At 35.0% G+C, this 20449-nt stretch overlaps 1 pseudogene; it reads left to right on the top strand.

Moving 5' to 3' along the window:
* Window positions 1-3343: 3343 nt before the first annotated feature.
* On the top strand, window positions 3344-4618 carry LOC114050439 (annotated as a pseudogene).
* Window positions 4619-20449: the final 15831 nt, after the last annotated feature.

Here is a 20449-nt window from a genome sequence, read left to right on the forward strand (position 1 = left end):
CACAAAGAATAGTGATGATGTCTATGGGCTGAGTTGGTCAAAGAAAACTTCTTTATGGTTTGACCTCGGTCTTGACAGGAACAGTTGGGGGACAGCATACGATAAGGCTTGAGAGAAAGCACAGAAGTGAAAATAAATGAAATGTATTTGAAAAGAGTAAGGTCAGCCTGATAAAGCACAGTGATGCAACTAGCTGAGTATTGAGCGTTACGGTGATGAATGTGAGCCTTGAATGTTAGCCTTGAGTTCCAAGCTGAAGAATCTCTAATTGACAGTCTGATCAGGGCTTTCTTATCTGTTATAAATGCCACTGAAATTCTAAGAACAGAGATGAAATGAGCTTCAGGAAGCTCAGAGATTGTCTTGGGCTACTGCCCAGGGCTCTCAGCAGTAAAGTCAGAGACTTTGCTCACCTATCTTTCTTGCCTAACCTCTGAATAGCCACTTTTCAGTTCTTTACCTTGTACTCACACAGTATGATTCCTGGGAGCACAAACCCAATTTGCTTGACTGAAAAGAAAAGAGTTATTTGAATAAAAATAGGTGACATGTGCCCGTAGGTCAATAAAATTGTGTTTGAAAAGCGTTTGGAGGAATATTTAATTTGACCATATCCTTTGCCTCCTTCAGCCTTAAGGATTCATTCTCATAGCTGGCTGACTTTTGCATTAGACTAAGGGCAGTAGAAAATAAACTAACATGGCTTTATTGAGAACAAGAAATGGAAAGTATAGAAAATAACAGGAAAGGGGAAACTCCTTTGGGAATCCCATACGCAAAGTTTTAGTTCAAGGTGATAGTTGTGGGACCAATTGCACAACACACAGAGAGATGACACCAAGACAAAGGTGAGCTGTTATTTTCTGTGTGCCCACTCTATGCAAACCACTGTGTTAAATAATTTGGAGAATACAAAAACAAAAACAAAACCTAATATGGTCCTGACTTCGATAGACCTGCAATCTCGTAGGAATGCTACATTCATGAAACAAGTAGAGAACAAGACATTTTAGAATCAATTCCGCTTTATGATTCATGAGCATTTATTATTGAATGCATCTTTAAAAGCATTTATTAAATGGTTACTTTGGCTTGGACGTCGGCCTAAATGTTGCAGATGCAAAGAAAAAGTTAAAACAATATTTTCCCTTCATGTTCTAATGGCAGATAATGAGCAAATGTATGGATACTTAAAGGAAACATATGAATAGATATAAAATAACCTTAAGAGAGAAAACACTAACATGGGGAACCAGGAAAGGCCTTCTGAATGATTTGAGCTGAGTCTTGGCTTGGAAGCCATTATCAGTTTTGTTCAAAAGTGGTAATAATGAGTTTAGGGAGATAGAATAATAAAGGCTTAGTAAACCTTCTAGGTCATTGGGTGGGACCTTTTGAATGAGTCCAAGTTTTACAGAACAAAATCTTTTATTAAGGGGATTTGTTCTGTGAAGCTTGGATTGAGTGAAAGGGCTACACTTGAGGACCTAGAGAGCCACATGTGGCCTTGAGGCCATGGGTTCCCCACCCCAGCCTTAGACTCTCTCCCTAAAAAATTCAACTTCTCTTGTTGATTTTTTCTTCTTTTGAGAAAAGATGAGGTTAGTTTGGGATTTGCCTAGCAAGAAGGAAGAGGAGTAAATAGAGAAACAAAAGAAATTCTAGGATGGAAGTTTGTGAGTCATTCATGCTTAATGGGAAGAGGAACAAAGGAACCTGAGAAGGAGTGGTAACATAGGTAGGAGAAGAACCAAGAAAGAGGAGTGGCAGAGCCAGATTGCAAAGTTTAAGACTTAGAGGTGAAAAAGAGAAGACAATGCATATAGAATATTATTCTAGATATTTAGTAGTGAGAAGAGAGATATAGGAGGAGTAATAGAGGCAAAGGAATTTTGGGGGAGTGTTTGTATGTATGAGTGCATGTTTTTAAAGATATAAATCTCAACAAGTTTATAGGCAGAGGAGGAAAAAAAACATTAGAAGGGAAAAAGTTGAAGACAGAGAGAATAATGGGTTGAATAAAATGAAATGGTATCTGAAAAAGGAGAGGAATGTAATTGAAGCTAAAAGGAGAAGAGTTAGTCTTAACAAGGAAAGAGGAGAGCTTATGCCCTGAGACAAAAGGAAAGGAACAGAGGATTGAAATAAGGGCACAAACACAGGTGTTAGTCAGAAAAGGTGAGAGAAGAGAACATAGTACAAATGACTTCAATATTATCAGTAAAGTATGACATCCCTTAAAATAAGTTTTTCAAAGAGCACATTTGGAATTGAAGTTGAAGGTTTGCAGAAGAGAAGAAGTTTTGGAAGAGTAAAGGCAAGGGACATGATAAGATGAAGAGAGTTGTCACACAGAAATAAAAGTCAGCTTGAGATGGGGGAATATCAATTTATAGAGAGCCTAGTCATCTGGCTTTTTTTTAAATTATTTTTTATCCATCCCTTATGACTATGGGATAAATGCAGATGGTGGGAATGATATTAATAGAAAATTTATAAGATTAACAAGGAAAGAGCAGCATAAGTTCAAGGAAATAATGGTTTCAAGAAAAATGTGATGTTTAAATGACTAAATACATGATTAAGCCTGCCAAAGGAGAGAAGCGACACAAAAAACATGGATGATGATCTGGAAAAATAGAAAGGAACTTAGGTACTGGTGGACATGATAACATCATAGAGTTGGTTTACAAGATATGGAGGAGATTAGAAGGGGAGGTTTGGGGGAGACTTGAAAAGGAGGGAGATTGTGATCCAAAAAGGAAAATTCAGAATTACTAATTTTTACATATGAAATAATTGTGAATAATAATAAAATCTGAAATGTAACTAAGAGTGTGCTGCTAAATATTTAATAACCACCTATCTGGCAAAAAAAAGAAGTGTAGAAAACACATTTTTAACTTTAACCTACATTGTTAATATTTTATCTATCATTTTATTAAGTCTAGACATTCAACGAAATAATCAAGCTCTGATTTATACTATTTGCTGATTTCCAGCATGTAAATAACTACATCTAATAAGCTGGTTCAACCTGGCTCCAGCAGACCCCTGGATATAAGCTTCACTGTATATGACTGAAATACCATAAAAATGAAGGTTAGGGACATTGAGTACGTTGGTGAACTGAGAGGACTCTGTGATATTTTCATATATTCAGGATGAAGACATTTAATATTTCTCAAAATTAACTAACCATTAACAATTAGAAAACCTGCTGAAGTGTCTTCGAACCTGGGAAGAACGGCCTGCATGAGAGCGAGAGGAGAAGATGGCAGAGGTGGAGAAGCGGCAGGAGGAGCCCAGGGGGTGAGCGGGGTCTCCCAGAGGTGGGGGCGACATGGCCCTCCATGGCCCCCAGTATGTTTTTGGAGATTTTACTCCTGATGAGTTCAATCAATTTTTTGTGACTCCTTGTTCTTCTGTTGAGTTTCCGCCATATAACGAAATAATTTTGTGTGGCACTGAAACCCCAGAGGAACTACATGATGGTTTGCCACAGGGTTTCTTGCATGGATGGTGATGTTGCCAGGTGCAGGGGCTTGCTAATCTTGGAGCATGGGAAGAGTATCAGCGAATTGAGTTTGGTGTTACCAAAGTTATTGAACAAGATAGATCTTTACTGAATAACACTGACTACAGTATTTCAAGCACAATGAATCTTCAGGCCCCAGAATTTATTCTTGTCTGCACAACTTTCAAAAAATCATGATGATATACACAATGAAACCAACTACCGCTCCATTGACCGCTAGTTCACAAGCCCTGTGCTTGCTTTGGATAATGGTTCTAATGCTGAAGCTGAAAATATAGAAAATGACAGGCTTTCTCGCAGCCTTGGACAAAGAGAACATAAAAAGAAGAAAAAAAGGCCACCTGGATACTATAGTTATTTGGAAGATGGCAATGACCTTTCCCTACAGAAACCCTTGTAAATAGTCATGCAAATTCATCAGTACTGAACAATATAAGCACAGAAGAAACAGAATTTATGAGAAATATACCACCATCAGCTATACCAAGGGCTTGTAATAGCCCTGAAAATTCTGTGGACTTCATCAGTGACACTGTGACTGATGATTCTTCTCCTTGAGCACTAGACAATATCAGGACTGCAGGGCAGTCTGAGGTATGCCATTTTACTAATATTGAACAGTCTTGCATCCCTTTGGAGGTTGGCAGGAGTACCCCATTAAGGACAGCTATTGCACAGCCTTTTACTGATACTAATGAAAATCTTGGAGCTGCTAATGGATAAACACTTGAATCCTCTGTCGAGGGCCCAGCTGCCAATGGGGTAGAATTGTACACTGTGGAAAGCTCTGACTCAGATCCAGTTAAACATGACAATGCTTCTCCTACTGCTGAAGTCACAGCCCCTGTTTCAGGATCAGTTTCTGTTAATCAGTCTGCTCAATCTTGGGCTAGCCTTTTTCACAATTTTAAGCCCTCTGCTTCCATACCTGTGGCTTGTGTTGAAACTAAATATTCTCCTCCTGTCACATCTGCTCTGGTCCCTGAAAAACAGGTTGAAATCAAAGAAGGGCTTGATCCGGTTTCAGAGGATCCTGTAGCCATAAAGATTGCAGGTATAGTTAACAAAGATTACAACTGAAAGTGAAGACATGAGCAATTGTGATTGACCTTTGATTAAGGATTTTAAAGTTTTTATAAATAAAATGCAACATCATATTTTAAACATTGAGGCTGGGATTGAAGGGCCAAAATTAAGTTGTTGAAATTCTGGAATATTGTAATTTTAAATCATCTACCTATTTTATGGGAATTTATGAATAGTACTTATAAATTACATGATAAAAATGAAATAATATTTACTTCTAAGCACAAAGAAATAATTATAATTCAATGTTAAAAAAAAGAAACTGGGAAAAACCCTTTGGGAATAGATGAGATAACATTACAAATTAGTAATATCACAAAGAGTATCAACCAATATGCTTATACCTTAATTTTGTTGACCAGAGCCATAAAAAAAATGTCATGGTATTGAAATGAGGGGATTTTTAGGAACATAAAACAATTTTTCATTGTCACAGTAGGTTATCTCATGCGATGACTTCATCTTTGAATGACATCTCCACAAATGTCCTGCTCCACTGAATTATCATAGAAGGCAATGCTAGTTTATCTGCGCTTGCATGGGTACAAGATCTGTCACTGTGTACAATGCTGTAAAGGCTTCAGGTATGCGTCCATTGATGAACTGCTGGTCTAAGACAAGTCCAGTTATGCTCTGGGAACTTATCACCAGATTCTATACTTAGAGATGGATTTTTGGCTATAGCAACATTGAAAGACCACCTTCTAAACCAAAGAAGGATTGCAATCTGCATCACTGGAAGCATCATTCTTAATAATTAAATGAGAGCTCCTTAAAGAATACACACACATACATACACACACATAGCGCCCAGGATTATCAGCAGTGAAGTCAGAGACTTTTTTTGTGTGGTAAGCCTTTAATTTCTTTGTGCATCTTCAACAGTACCTAACTTGGTCATCTGTGTATAATATACACACACACACACACACACACACACACACACATTTCAACAAGAGTAGCCCATAAGGACATTAGGTAGTAGTATTTGTAAAATAATAATAATAATAATAAAATAAATTGAGATTTATCACATTAAAATCCCTTTTATTTGCATATTGGTAATATATTTACTCCTGGGCATTACATTTTTTTTTCAATTTCTTTGGGATACCTTTTTCTTTTTTAGCAACTTCTTCTTCTTATAAACAATGTTCTTATGAACAATTTGTTCCCTTTCAGTATTATATCAATGCGACAAGGGAAACCCATCTATGGGTTGATTTGGCCATGAACCCTAGAAGTGTGCCTGCATATTTATACTCGTTAACAGGAGATTCCACATCCAAATCATTAAGATATGGTCTTTATTTTGGAGTATGTGGAACAAGATCTCGGCATTTTTTAGGGGACAATGTTCTGTGTACTATACCTCTACTTAGTTTGTGAATACCTGTGCTGACAGAAAGAAACACATTGTTTCTTTAATGTGATAGCTTTTTTTTTTTAATATTTGGAAGATTTTTGTGTATGCATAACCTTGACAGCATCGGTAGTTTTATAGATGTCTTGATAAATGGATCCATAAATTTGAACCTATTGACTGGCAAGATTTTATGGGGATCTCAGGGTCAAGAAAATACCTTACCATTGTAAATGATTAGTTGGAATGGTGCAAGGGAAGTTGTGGATTATCATTAATCTTACTCAATCAAAATGGTCATTTTCTGCAGAAGATAATTCATTGAAGAAAATTATGGATAGGCCTAGAATATGTGGAACTCGTGATATTTACCCAGAAACTGAATAAAAAAACCCATAATTTCCTAATTTTTATCACTTTAAACAATGAAAACTACTTGGAAAATAAATTAATGTTTTCAGATCAGGTATGGCATTCTGGGAACCAGACCACAGTCTTTCAGTCACACTAGAAGAAAAAAATAAACGATTTGGTCAAATTAATGATGGAAAGGCATTTTGGGGTTTTCAAAAGACAGGTAGTGACACTGACAGGAATGTCATTGATTATTATTACAGCAACAATGGCTATACAGGGTAGGGGTGGTGGTTGGATGACCCGTATGCTATAATGTAGAATTTATAAGTGTCACATCCAAAACACTAATTAGTAATCAGTGAAAAGTCAAAGATGTGAAGCATATTATCCCATTTTTTGGTAATCTTTTTTTCATTTTTCTGAGAAAAATCTATAACTTGTAAACAACTGATATAAAAGACAACCAAACACTAGCAGGTTCTGAAAAACTACCATGATTACTATAATTTAAATGTCTGAGGAAGGCATCATGTTAATGAAATGTCCTAATGTTAATTTTAAACTGAGAGGAGTGGAAGGAATTGAAAAAAAAAGCTTTCCTATTTGGAATACAATACATCATGGGTTTCAAAATGAAAGACAGATAAGGTTAGAGTAAAAACTATTATTTTAAAGTGCTTTTAATAAGCCCTATAATCTAGGAGTTTAATGCTCTTATTTCCTAACTCTTTAATAATACTTCAGAGAATTTTTAAAATAGTCTTATATTCTTAAAACATCTTTTCCCTCCTTTTGCCAATAATCATAATAGCTAACATATTTTCTAATAATTTAAAGTTTACAAAGAACTTTGTATATATTATCTCATTTGGTTCTCACAATAACCCTTTTAGATGGATGATATTATTACTTCTATCTTACATATAAGGAAATTGAAGATGCAAAAAAAAAGTTAAATAACTTTCCCAGGGTCACACAGCTAATTAGTACTTGAAGCAAGGGGCAAATTCAGCTCTTCTGAATTCCATGTCTGGTACTCTCTCCACTGTGCTATCTAGCTATTAAGAAAAATGTTACAGAGAAGTCAGAGGTACAATAGTTAAAATCTGGATGACCTTCAAAAAGATTCATGGCCTGGCATCCCTAAAAACATAAGTATCTCCCCAACTATCTACCTTCCTCATAGAATCACAAACAATACACTTGCCTGCCTGGCAGAGTAATTTCCATTTAACAGACTACACATTTGAAATAAAAATCTTTGTCACTAGGATTTTTAAAAGGATAATAACACTCTTTTAATTTTGTGCCTTTTAATCTTTGCTGTATAATTTTAAAATGCACATTATGCTCTTATCAATGGTGAGCACAGCTCCTAGCACAGCCAAGGCAGTGACAATCAAGAGATGCATATTGGGGAGAGTGGTTTACCCTAGGCCAGCAAATCTTATACTCCCTTTGTTAGGGTCCTTTCTTTGAAGTAGGATTCAAGGATAGAATGGCAGGGGGGATGGGGTATATACATATACATATATATATATATATAGTGTGTGTGTGTGTGAGTGTGCATGTGTGTATGTATGTATGTATGTGTGTGTGTATTTTTTCCAGAGAATTATTCAGTTTTTCAATCACATAAAAGATTATTGGTGATAGACTAGTTAGTCTGACTGGCTTACATTACTCCTTACCTCAGTTCATCCCTCAATCAGTTACATGTTTCTTCAAATACAGATCTGCCCACATATAACCTTCTATCTTTCCTACCCTCTTCTCTTCACTTCAGTATACTGCAGTGGCACCCTATAACCTCTGGAATATAATACAAATCCTTTCTTTAGCTTTTAAAGCCCTTTGTACCTTGGTTTCTTGCTACTTTCTCAGTTATTTTATACTTTACTCCTCTTGTATCTATCTAGTAACACTGGATACTCTACTTTTCTTGGCTCTCTGCACATTTTTACTTATTATCTTCATGCCTAGAATTATGGCCATTTGTTTCTTCTCCTCTTGGCTCCCCTGATTGGGTGCAAGTCTTAGCCTTTTCCTGTTGCCCTTAATACTGTGTCATCCTTCTGTGTTTATCTCCGATTCATCCTACATTTCTCTTATTTTTACTTGGTGGTTACATCTCTCATAGATTGTGAGCTTATTGAGGGCAGGGAAAGTGTTGAGCTTTTATTTGTATCCCCAAAATTTGGCCCATTATCTAGCTGTTGTTGTTGTTTATATCCTTCATTCTCCAAGAGAACCAATGACATCAGGAGGGTGATGCCTTGACTTGCATGTGAATTGAATTTAAATGAGGCAGAGCTGTGCAAAATCATGAGCCCCATTCTCTCCTCCAGAGTCATTGGAGTCCAATGGAAAGACATAGGTCAGGATAACTGGTGATGGCTGAAGGAGGTTAATTAATACCAGCTGACTTGCTGAGTTACCTTGATGTGACCAGTAGGCCAAGGTGCAAATTATTAATCACTAAAAGTAAACAATTAAAAAAAAACCACAAATCTGAACATGGATATTTAGTGAATCAACAACACCCCTTGTGTTGAGGACATGGAAGGAAGAAAAGACTGGAAGTCAAAAGAAACCTGTTTTTTTTTTTTTAATTTGATTTTGACATTTGCTGGTTGTATAACCCTGCCATATTGCTTAAAGTTCTTAAGCATCAAGTTCTTCCTTTATAAAATAACAAGAATTTTTTCAAGTATAAAAATTCATCATCTATTACCCAACTATTTTCATACTTCACAATAACTAGTGAAGATGATTTCCATACTTTATAATAACTATTCACATTAAGAAGAATTAAATACATACTTAACTTTTTTAAAGTAGTAGTTTTTAAGCTGGGGTCTGTGTTTTTTTTTAATATTTTGATAACTATATTCCACTATAACTGCTTTCCCTTGAAATCATATTATTTTGTTTCATACATTTGAAAATATTATTCTGAGAAGGGATCCATAGGCTTCACCAGACTGCTAACAGGGAGTTATGTTAAGAAAATGGTTAAGAACCCCAACTTTAACATTTTTAAAAGAGCTTTCATCAAAATAAGGTAGTTTTGTCAGGGAGTTTTGAGTACTATTATCCCAATTTCATAGGAAGTTTAAGGTCAGAGAGATTAAATCACCTTCTCATGATCACATATCTATTAAATGTTAAAGCTGGAATCTGACTTCAGGACCTTCATTCTTTCCACTGTAACATTTCTTCATTTAGCTAGAGAGAAACATGGAAACTTATGTGCTACAACAACATTATTTGAAGATTTTGTGGGGTTTTTTATTGTTTGCTTTTGTTTTGTTTTGTTTCCAGCTTAGAATGTGAAAAACTTTCACCTATAGTACTATAGCCTTCCTAATACTGGTACTGGTATGTGTGAGGACACAGCAGAGGAGACCTTTATCTGCTGAATTAGCAAGATCAGGGAAGGTACTGGGCACATTTGTCTGTTGGATGTCAGCTCCTGAGGACCTGGGATGGTATCTTCATTGTTTGATCTTCATAAATATAGAAGACAACATAGCACAGCAATAACCCCATGATTTTAACCTAGTATTCATTCAGGTACTTACATGTAGGTAGAAGGTACTTACCTGCAGGAGGAGAAGTAATGGCTCCATCTTAGCTGGTCTTAATTTCTTGTGAGTTCTTGATGGCACTCTTTTTCCTAAGATGTTCTGTCAGGTGTAGTTTCCTCTCTCAGGTAGGGCTTTTTAATCTTTTTACGTCATGGACCCCTCCCATTCTGGTGAAGTATATGAAGTATATCCCTTTTCGGAAAAAAAAAATGTTTTTACATATCTAAAATAAAATACATGTGAAGCTAATTATTTTGAAATATGATTTTATATGTATACTCACATACATATATATGCATACTTATATATACATACACTTGTGCATATATGTATATATCTTTATATAAATATGCATCTCTCTCTCTCTCTCTTTCTCTCTCTCTCTCTCTCTCTCTCTCTCTCTCTCTCTCTCTTTCTTTCTTCTCTATCTCCCTAAAAAGTTCATAGACTCTAGGTTAAGAAACCCTCCCAGTTTAGCTCAAATTTACAGAAAGGTGTCTCATTAAATTTCTTGGGCAGAACACAAAAACTGAAGGTACTGGAGACAGTACCATCTGTCCCATGTCTTCTTCAACCTGGATCACTTTCAAGTCAAACTTTGCCTAGCTCTGTTGGTCTAACTTCATGACTTTTGGAACTTAGAAGATATGAAGCAATAGTGTCTCTTTTGTTTAATCTGAGGTCCCACTTGATGGTTTCAGATTTACATGCTGTAATAAATACTTGTTGATTGACTGTTGATTCATGGTTTTTACCTCAGTAAAATATAAACTACTTAAAGGAAAGGGTCATTTTTGGTGCTTTTGTTTTTTAATTTTGTTTTTGTCTTTGTAACCTAGCATGTAAAAGTACCTCTTGTCTCAAAGCAGATACTCAATGTTCGTCGAATTGAATGCCATCATTGTTAACAAGTGCTATGCCACAGATGTCAAATTGTTTTGTGTCCATTTATTTTATATATCCTGATACACTATATATATATGTATATATACTATGTATTTTGTGTCCGTTTATTATATGTTTGTACATATCCTTATGATATTACAATGCATTATGGTAGGGGTCATACTTTAATGATTTACCATTTGTGTTGTGGAATTATTGGAATTATAATGTAGTGCTTTACATATAGATTTAAATTTTGCAAGCCATTTCACATACATTCTCTCATTTGATCTGTACAGCTTCTCGTGAAATATGTGCTACTATCATCCTCATTCTAGATATGAGGAAAATGGGCTAGAGTAAAATTAAATAACTTACCTAGGATTACACAGCTATTAAGAGTCTAGAACCAGATTCAGTTCTTAGCCTAGAAGCTTCAAAGGTCAACTTGTCCAATACTTTTATTTCAGAATGGGAAAACTGAGGTCACCAGAGTTTTGGTAACTGTCCTAACGTCCTACAGATAATAAGTGGCGAAGCCAGGGTTGTTCTGGTTCAAAGTGCAGTGTTCAGTCCATCTAGCCCTGCTAGCTGTATGACTCTGGTCAAGTCATTTCACCCTGTTTGCCTTAGTTCCTGATCTATAAAATGAACTGGAGAAGGAAATGGCAAACCACTCCCATATCTTTGCCAAGAAAACCCCAAATGAAGTCAGGGAGTATCAGGCATGACTGAAAAGACTAAACAACACATGCATTGTGCTAAGTGCTAGGAATATAAATAAAAAAATCCAGAAGGTCCTTGCTCTCAATCAAATTTTAATTGAAAGAGAAAACATATATAAGAGGGTTCAGATGCAGGCCAGCTGAAAAATCTAAGTAAATTGTAAAACAAAAAATTGTAAAAACAAAAAGCTACTACATGCAGCCATATGCCGGAGCTTGATCAAAGCAGATTGTCAAAGCTGATGGCTAAATTTTCAGTGAGAACATTTACACCTCAGTTATCTGCAAACACAGGATATGCAAATCAGGAGTGAATTGTTTTGTTGACTGTCTAGACTTAATATAGTGATATAGAAAATGTCAATATTGTAGATTAAATTTAAAATTTGTGGTCGCATTCATTTTTTCCCCAGAGAGATGGTTGTCAAACATTTCCCAGGATACTCCTACCTGTAGGCCTATGTGCCATATCTCAATGAAATCTCTCTCTTTTGAACTTCTACTCAATCCAATTTGGCACTTAATGATATATTGTCTTATATTGTTTACTACTTTTTAAATGGGCAGCAGTCTTGTCTTTTTAACGAGGCTGTGAGGTTTTGGAGGGCTAATATCATATTTTATGTTCCTTCTGCAATACTCATAGCCCTGAACATATAATAAACCATTCAAATATTGGATTGATTATGCTTGTTTAAATAAAGTAAAAAATGATAAAGTTCACCATAAAGCATTTTTTAAGTCATACCCTGCTAATACATTCTTGCTCCATATACAGGTGACCTGAAAGATTGAACGTGTTTTCCTAAAGGCATAGCTTGCTCCGTAAAAAATATGCTTCTGCAGAATTCCCATTGAATTAGGTGACCTCGATAGCTGAATTTTATAGATTGCTGAATATTTACTCCTTTAAAGGCACTAAATGGTTGATATATAAATATATATGTGTATGTATATATATATGTGTGTGTATGTGTATATACCCATATATGTGTAAGTAAATATGTGTATGTATTTATGTATTTGTATGTGTGCATATGTATGTTCATATGCATATGTACATATACACACATGCACAAATACCCTGGCCAATACTGGTAAATAATTATCAACTGGCTTTCCTGAAAGCATGATACATTTTGAAGTTTAATCCTCATTATTAAAATTTTGTCCACCACTTTCTTAAGCCTAGATAAATCAATAAGACAATAAACCAAACCCTGATTTATAGCATTTGCCAATTTCTGAGGTATAAACATTTCACATTAAAAATTTAACAATTGGATCTCATGAGTTAATTGGAGCTCACTCCAGAGCACTCCTGTAATATATCTATTATATTCTGTTTTAAAGTGTACAAATCCTTGTATCAATATACCCTCTAGAACATTTGACACCTGTAATCCAACCTCCAGATACAATTTACTTAGACTTTTCAGCTGCTCTGTATCTGAACCCTCTTATATATGTTTTCTTTTTCAATTAAAATTTGATTGAGAGCAAGGACCTTCTGGATTTTTTGTTTATATACCTAGCACTTAGCATAATGTACATGTTCTTTAGTCTTTTCAGTCATGCCTGATACTCCCTGACTCCATTTGGGGTTGAAGTAATGTGGTATATTGTATTGACTGCTGTATTGTATACAATATACCAATGTGGTATATTGTGTTGACTGCTGGAAATAGGGCTAAGAAAACCTGAGATTGATCCCTGCTCTAGCTGTATGTCCCCAGATAGGTCACTTTCTCAGACTCAATACTCTCTTCTCTAAAATGGGGATGATAAATCACCTACATCACCGAGTTTTTGTGAGGATCAAATGAGATCTTCCTGTAATGTTGAAGTGCCTTCCAAATGGTCAAATGCCATAAAAGGGTCATTATTAATGTGGTTGTAGTTGTTCTTTACGTTCATGGTCCCATAGCTAGCAAATGTACCATCAGGATTCAAATCTCCTAATTCCTTTTTAAATGCTATTTGTTACACATATCCTTACCTCCTTAAACAAAGTATAGTGAATACAATTTAAGCTTTTTTCAGTGATTCAAAATCTTAATTATAAAAATAAACTTATAGGAGCTAGAATGTGAATCTTATTGTTATTGAGGAAATTGAGGCACTGAGAAGTTTAGAAATATGTCCATAGTCATACAGGTTTTAAGGAGCAATATAAGAATCTGAATCCAGAAGACTTGTATGATCTGATGCTGAGTGAAATGAGCACAACCAGAAGAACGTTGTACACAGTAACAGCCACCTTGTGTGATGACTAATATTGATGAACTTGGCACTTCTCAGCAGTGCAGGGATCTAGGACATCTCCAAAGGCCTCGTGATGGAGGATGCTGTCTACATCTAAGGAGAGAACTGCGGAGTTTGAATGCAGATTGAAGCATACTATTTGCTATTTTTTCTTCTTCTGTTGTGTTTTGTTTCCTCTTTCTGGTGGTTCCTCCTATTGGTTCTAATTCTTACTTACAACCTCACTAATGTGAAGATATGTTTGGTGGGAATGTATATGTATAAAGTATATCAGATTGCATGCCATCTTGGGGCGGGAGGTTGGGAGGGAAGGGGATAAAAATTTGGAACTCAAAAGCTTGTGGAGGTGATGGTTGATAGATCAAAATAAATTAATTAAAAAAATAAATTATGGATGTTAAAAAAAAAAGAATTTGAATCCATGTTGTCTAATTCCAAATCTAATTCCCTTTCTCTTATATCATGCTAAGCATCAGTCATAAAAGGATATTATAACATTAAAAAAAAATTTGAAGGCCTAGCAAAAGACCTAGACTCTAGTCACTCTGACACCAATTTGATGTGTAACCTTACATGTCATTTCCTTTCTTGGATGTGAGGGTAGGGATTGAGCCTCTGTTTCTTCATCTATGGAATTGAAGTGTGAGACTAGAGGATTTTTAAAGTCCTTGTTGTATCAGAATTCTATGATCTATTATCTATATTGTGCTATAAAATGTTGGCGTTCTAGGTTATTGTGCCATGTTTGTCCCTACCTTAAATGGCCCTCTGAACTCTGTGTTTTTCATTTCTTGTGACTGTTTTATGCTTTTAAAAAAGTTGTCTCCCCCCTTCTTGCTCTCACTTCTCTTTCTAATGTCAATGTCTTTCTGCTTTTACTAGAATTCCATTTCTTTTTTATTCTATTTTTTTATTCTGAACTTGATAAATACCAACAAACATGTATATTGTCATCACAAAGAGGAAAATAAAAAGATGATTGTGATAAATGAAACTTCAAATCTCTATTAAATAAGTATAAATTTTACTTCACTTTTTAAAGGAAAAAAATATGTCTTTTTTTTTTATTATTATTGCCATTGGTTTTATACCAGTTTTTAAAAGTTTTCCAAACAAATATTTACTGTAAAGGTATAGCAAGAAGAGAAATTTTAGAACATTCCCCAACTAACACCTAGGAATACACTCTCCATTATAATCCATCAGTTCCCCCAGGACAATGGGCTCAAACTTAAAGAATTTGCTAGAAAATATTCACAAAACCAAGATCACTTCCTAATGTGGTATAGCCACCAGATGAGTCTACATCTCAGCTACCACAGAGCTGAGTCAATCATTTCTTTTTTTAGACCCTCACCTGCCATCTCATGTATTCTAAGCTTCTCTCAAATGTTAGTGTAACTTTGAGACTCCATCTTACCTACTTAAAAGTAATTACATTTGTAATTAAGATTATTTTTTTACTCCATCAATCATTCAGGGCCTATACAACTCCATGAATCAATCAAAGTCATTGGATCACACCCTATAGAAAAAAAAATATACACACACATGTGTATGTATATGTATACATATGTATGTATATATACATATATACACACACACATGTTTTATACACACGTATATTACAATATGTGTATATATATATGTATATATGGAAGCAAATATCTTAGAAGCTTATAGAAACTCTAAGGTTTTAGATTAAAGAGGTTAGAACAAGCATGGCCTTCCAGCAAACCTCTGAGAAGCAAAGTTAAGATTGGCCTTTGGCAAAGAAAGGATAAATTGAAAAAGACCAGTAACTCTATAGGAATCTTAGTTACCGATTTTAGTAATTTTTTTTCTCTGAATAAGAAAAGTCACAAGAAAGGTCAGCTTTTTCTCCAAGTTTCCCTCCTGGTACCTGTCTAGCCACAAAACTATAATATAATGCCCCATTCTTTATCCAAATACTTTCACTAAACTGAATTTTGCCTCAACACCCAAGAATCCAAGGGTTAACTGGAGAGAGACATACATATATAGTTAGGCAGAGAGCCCAAACTCTGTGTAAGCATTAGGAATTTTCCTGACTGGAGTTTCAGAGCAATTGTAACTGAACTCATAATTTTTGGTCTAAAATAAAGCAGAAGAGGAAGGGATTTATGTGGCTCTTAGGGGTCCATTATATTACCTCTTAGCATCAAAGTGAGCTTATTTATCGTAATGAAGTGTTATACTAGCATGACCTCTAGCTCCTTGACTTCTGACTTTCACTGTTCTCACTTTCCAAAACTCACAGTGTTTTAACCATATCTAATACTCTTTCATCTAAAATCAGAAAAAAAAAATGGATACAATAAAGACAAAAGCCAAAGAAGGGTCAAATGTGCTCATGCCCCAACAAGGCATCACATCCTCCTTGCTTGAGTACCGAACCAGGCAGGAAAATGGAAGAGCCATATTTATGTCCCAATATAGCCTCCTATATATTCTACCTAGTAAGAAGTCACTTGTAACAAAGATTATAAAGGGAAAAAAGGGGAAAACTGAAAAAAAAAAAAACTAAGCAAAATTTTTGCCATATCTATCAGTATATACAGAATTCCACGACTAATTACCACCACTGCAAGGAACAGAGAAAGGTTCACTTTCTTAACTCTTCACACCCTCTTAAGTCTGACCTATACTTCTGGACTTTGACCTTCCTGAATGTATATTCCCAGTCCCTAAAGAAGTTAATCCACTCACTGTTATAAACTCTGCCCCAGGGCCCAACCTAGTTGGTTAGAAACCAAGTTATCAACAACTAGCCTGCTTAAAATAATACATAGGGGCTAGCCCTAAACAACAGAAACCACTGCACCTTCACATCCCACCCTGTCATCTAACCATATACTCATACCAAATTACCACCTACTTACTACACTATTAACCTTTTGCCTTCTCATCTACTATGTTTCATGTATTTCCCTGTCTACCACCTTAAATCTGTTGTGTTGCCCAGTGGCAGACATGTTTCTTGACTATTACAGTATAAGCTCTTTGAAGACAGCAACTGTCTTTTTTTTTTTTTACATTTATAACCCCTTAGCAAAGTTATTCAAAAAGAATAAATGATTTATAATGGAGTGATTAATTGGTTGATTCACTCATCATTTATTCATTCATTCATCAGTACATACATTCATCCTTTCTTTTGTAGGACAAATTTAATTATTATAAATATTTAGGATTATAATTATTATTATTTTTCTGATTTTTATTTACACTTTTGTAGTCACTGTCATATTGTATTTAACTAATTCTGAAATTAACAGTAATTAATAAATGCAAACATTTTAATGTATAAAGAACAAAAAAAGATGATTTCATATTGAATTGTCAACTTCTGATTATATAATATTTAAAAAATTATTATATTTTATTTTATCTAATTGCATGCAAAATAAATTTTTTAATATTCCCTTTTTAAGATTTTGAGTTCCAACATTAATGCATTGTTGGTAGAGTTGTGAACTGATCTAACCATTCTGGAGAGCAATTTGTAGCCATGCCCAAAGGGCTATAAAACTGTGCATAGCCTTTGACTCAGCAATAGCACTTCTAGGTCTATATCCCAAAGAGATCATACAAATGGAAAAAAGAACCCACATGAACAAAAAATATTTATAGCAGCTCTTTGTGTGGTGGCAAAGAATTGGAAATTGAGGAGATGCCCATCAGTTAGGGAATGGCTGAACAAGTTGTGGTATATGAATGTAATGGAATACTGTTGTGCTGTAAGAAATGCTAGGGAGGCAGACTTCAGAAAAACCTGGAAAGACTTGTATGAACTGATGCTGAGTGAAGTGAGCAGAGCTAGGAGAACATTTTACACAGAGACAGCCACATTGTGTGATAACTAACTTTGATAGACTTATCTCTTCTTAGCAATGAAAGGATCTAAGACAACTCCAAAAGACTCATGACGGAAAATGCTGTCAACATCCAGGAAAAGAACTATGGAGTCTGAATGCAGAATGAAGCATATTATTTTTTCTCTGTCTCTCTGTCTCTCTGTCTCTCTCTTTCTCTGTCTGTCTGTCTGTCTCTCTCTCTCATTTCTTCTTTCTTGCAGTTTCTTCCATTGGTTCTAATTCTTCTTTACAACATGACTGATGTGAAAATAGATTTAATATGAATGTATATGTTGAGCCTATATCAAATTTCATGCTGCCTTGGGGTGGAGAGAGGGGAGAAATGGGGAGAAAATTTGGAACTCAAAATTTTATCAAAGTGAATGTTGGAAACTAAAAATAAATAAACAAATAAATTCATTAAAAAAAATTCCAAATTCCCTACTTCCCTTCTTCCCACCCCTCCAAACTCTGTAAGATGGCAAGCAATTTGATATGAGCTATACATGTGCAGTCACGCAAAACAGATTTCCATATTAGTCATGTTGCAAAAGAAAACACAGATTAAAACAAACAAACAAATACACACAAAAAGTAAAATAAAATGATAGCATGTTTTGACCTGCATTCATACTCCATCAATTCTTTCTCTGCAGGTGGATAGCATTTTCATCATAAATTCTTCCGAATTATATTGGATCTTTGTATTGCTTAAAATACCTAAGTCATTACATCAACATATAATCTTGCTGGTAGTGTGTGCAATGTTTTACTGGTTCTGCTCACTTCATTTTGTAGCAGTTCATGTAACTCTTTCCAGGTTTTTCTAAGAGTATCATGCTGATCATTTCTCATTGTACAATAGTATTCCTTCGCAGTCCTATACTACAAATTGTTCAGCCATTCCCCAATTGACAGACATCCCCTCAATCTCCAATTCTTTGCCACCACATAAAGTGCTTATATATATTTGCACACATAGGTCCTTTTCCACTATTTTTTTAAATCTCTTTGGGATACAGATCTAATAGTGGTATTGCAAAGTCAAAGGGTATGCTAAGTTTTACATCTGTTTAGGCACAGTTCCAAGTTGTTCTCCAGATTGGGCTAGTTTGCTACTCCACCAGAAGTTCATTAGTCTACCTAATTTACATTTCTCTAACAAATAGTGATTTTAGAGCATTTTATTAAGACTATATTTATCTTTGATTTCTTTATCTGAAAACTTCCTCTTCATATACTTTGACCACTTATCAATTAAGGAATGATGTATTCTTATAAATTTGACTCCATTCTTTATATGTTTCAGTAAAGAGGCCTTTTTCAGACAAATTTGCTCTAAATATTTTGCCTATTTTCTTATTTCCATCTAATCTCGGCTGCATTGCTTTTGTTTGTGCAAAAACTTTTTTTAATTTAATGCAATCAAAATTATCCATTTTATATCTCATAATACTTTATCTCTTTCACTTGTTTGGTCATAAATTCTTCCCTTATTCATGGATTTAACAGGTAAACTATTCCATGCTCCTCTAATTTGCCTAATGTATCATCCTTTATGATTAAATCATTTACCCATTTTGACTTTTTCTTGGTATATGGTGTGAGATGTGGGTCTATATCTAGTTTCTGACAAACTGCTTTCCAGTTTTCCCAGTAATTTTTGTCAGATAGTGAGTTCTTGTCCCAAAAGCTGGGATCTTGCATCTATCAAACACTATATTACTGTGGTCATTACCTATTGTGTATTGTGTATCCAATCTATTCCACTGATCCACCATTCTATGTCTTAGCTAGTACCAGATTGATTTGATGATTACCACTTTATAATACAGTTTTAGATCTGGTGTGACTAGGCCTTCTTCCTTCACTTTTTTTTTTTCAATTAAGGTCCTTGATATTTTGACCTTTTGTTCTTCCAGATAAATTTTATTATGTTTTTCAGCTCTATAAAATGTGGGCGTTTTTTTTTTTTAGCTTCAGTGGTACGGCATGGAATAAGTAAATTAATTTAAGTAGACACTATTTTTATTATATCGGCTTGGCCTATACAAGAGTATTTTTCCAGTTCTTCAGAGCTAACTTTATTAATGTGAAAAGTCTTTTCTAATTGTGTTCATATAGTTTCTGGGTTTGTCTTGGCAGTAGACCTCCTAGTATTTTAAATTGTCTTTAGTTTTTCTATTTTGTTTTTTAGAAATATATGCACATGATGGGGTCAGGGAGGAGGAGACCTTTCTCAGTATTAGGGTAGTTAGAGGAAATATATATATATATATATATATATATATATATGTATATGTGTGTGTTTGTGTGTGTGTGTGTGTTTGTATGTATATGCCCTCTCTCTCTCTCTCTCTATATATATATATGTGTGTGTGTGTGTGTGTGTGTGTGTGTGTACACACACACATATCTATGTATGTATATATGGAGAGAGATACATATATATATGGGGGGGTGAGAGAATTGTACTGGGAGAAAGAAAAAAGAAGAGGTAGAATGGGGTATATTATCTCACATAAAAAAGTCAAGACAAAGCTTTTACATTTGAGGGGAAGAGGCGGGAGGTGAGAGGGAATGAGTGAATTTTACTCTCATTGGATTTGGCTTAAGGAGGGAATAACATACACACTCAGTTGGGCATGGAAATATATCTTGCCCTACAGGAAAATAGAGAGAAAGGGAATGGGGGGGATGATAAAAGGGAGGGCATATTGGGGGAGCGGGTAATCAGAAGCAAACACTTTTGAGGAGGGACA

Source organism: Vombatus ursinus, unplaced genomic scaffold, assembly GCF_900497805.2.
Source record: "Vombatus ursinus unplaced genomic scaffold, bare-nosed wombat genome assembly UNPS02003292.1, whole genome shotgun sequence".
Taxonomy (NCBI): domain Eukaryota; kingdom Metazoa; phylum Chordata; class Mammalia; order Diprotodontia; family Vombatidae; genus Vombatus; species Vombatus ursinus.